Here is a 1,772-nt window from a genome sequence, read left to right as displayed (position 1 = left end):
GAAAGTGAAAACACCCGTTGAAAACCTTCTGGACTATTGCTGGGCATATGAAATCGTGTTGCCATTATGGACAACAACATGGAGGTTCATCAAAATATTAAGAACTGAGTTACCATCTGATCTAGCCATTCTACTTCTGGGTAAATACTCAAAATAATTGAAAACCAGGACTCAAACAGATGTATGTCTACCCATGTTCATATTAGTATTATTCACAATGGCCAAAAGGTGGAAGTAACACAAGTGTTCATCAACAGATGAATGGATTAAAAAAAAAAAAATGGCACAGCCATACAAGGGATTATCATTCAGTATTAAAAAGAAAGCAAATCCTGGAGCCCCAGCCTCCACCATGGCTTCCAGAGCAGCCCGAGCAGGGTCATTTTTCTGCCAAGCCCCCAGCTCCCACTGCCCTGGTAGGCAGGTGGGCGGCTACAGCACCAGCTGTGGAGTTTCCCTCCAGAGGGAGAGGGCCTGGGAAGCTCAACTGAAGAAACTTGAAGGCTGTGTGGGATTAGGACATCTCCCAAATCAAGTATAAAAAATAAATCAGTGAAGAGAGGGTTTGAGTTCACACTTAACGGTTGTGGGTGAATCTGGACTGGGAAAATCAAAGTTAATCAACTCATTATTCTCACACGTTTGTATTCTCCAGAGTACTCAGGTCTTTCTCATAGAATAAAAAAGATCATACAGGTGGAACAATACAGTTTTAATCAAAGAAGTTGCTGCTAACAATAGTTGATACCCAAGATTTAGAGATGCAGTGGATAATAGTAATTGCTGGCAGCCTGTTAGCCACTACATTGGTAGTCAACTTGAGGACCACCTCAATGCCGAATCTTGAGTGAGGTCCAAAAAAAGTTCAGATGTCAGACGCCTGATAACAAGGTGAAGGGTTGTTTATAATTCATTGGTCCTTTAGGACATGGACTTGAACCATTAGATATTGGGTTTATGAAGCATTTGCATGAAAAAGTGAACATCACCCCACTTATTGCCAAAGCAGATACACACTAGAAGAGTGCCAACAGTTTAAAAAACAGATAACAAAGAAAATCCAAGAACATAAAATTAAAATATATGAGTTTCCAAAGACAGATGATGAAGAAGAAAATAAGCTTGTTAAAAAGATAAAGGACTGTTTATCTCTTGCTGTGAGAGATAGTAACGCTATTATCGAAGTTAATGGCAAAGGCATCAGAGAAAGACAGTATCCTTGGGGTGCTGCTGAAGTTGACAATGGTGAAAATTGTGATTTCACAATTCTAAGAAATATGTTGACAAGGACACGCATGCAGGACTTGAGAAATGTTACTAAGAATGGACACAATGAGAACTTTCAGAACAGAAAACTGGCAGCTATGACTTTTAGTGGAGCTGATAATAACAAGAATAAAGGGTATCCCTTGGGCATAAATAGAAGAAGAAAAACACGTGTAGCTAAGATGAAGAAGGTGGAAATGGAGATGGAACAGGTATTTGAGATGAAGGACCAAAAAAAAGTTCAAAAATTAACAGACTCTGAGGCTGAGCTCCAACAGTGCCATGAGCAAATGAAAAAAGAATTTGGAAGCACAGCAGAAAGAATTAGAGAAAAAACATCATCAGTTTGAAGTCGAGGAAGCAAACTGGGAAGCCCAACATGTATGTTAGAGTAACAGAACTCCTCAAGAACCTTGGAAAAGAACAAGAAGAAAGGGAAGATCTTTTAAACCCTCTGTTGACCAGTTTTCTGTTCTGAAAGTTATAATGAAAGATATAATGAATAT

General features: G+C 39.1%; 1 pseudogene; it reads left to right on the top strand.

The window, feature by feature from the left end:
* The first annotated feature begins 352 nt into the window (after positions 1-352).
* On the top strand, positions 353-1,724 carry LOC111729285 (annotated as a pseudogene).
* Positions 1,725-1,772: the final 48 nt, after the last annotated feature.

Source organism: Pteropus vampyrus, unplaced genomic scaffold (assembly GCF_000151845.1).
Source record: "Pteropus vampyrus isolate Shadow unplaced genomic scaffold, Pvam_2.0 Scaffold255, whole genome shotgun sequence".
NCBI classification, from domain to species: Eukaryota; Metazoa; Chordata; class Mammalia; order Chiroptera; family Pteropodidae; genus Pteropus; species Pteropus vampyrus.
The sequence above is the reverse complement of the archived record's forward strand: the minus strand, read 5'-3'. Positions and strand labels throughout refer to the sequence as shown.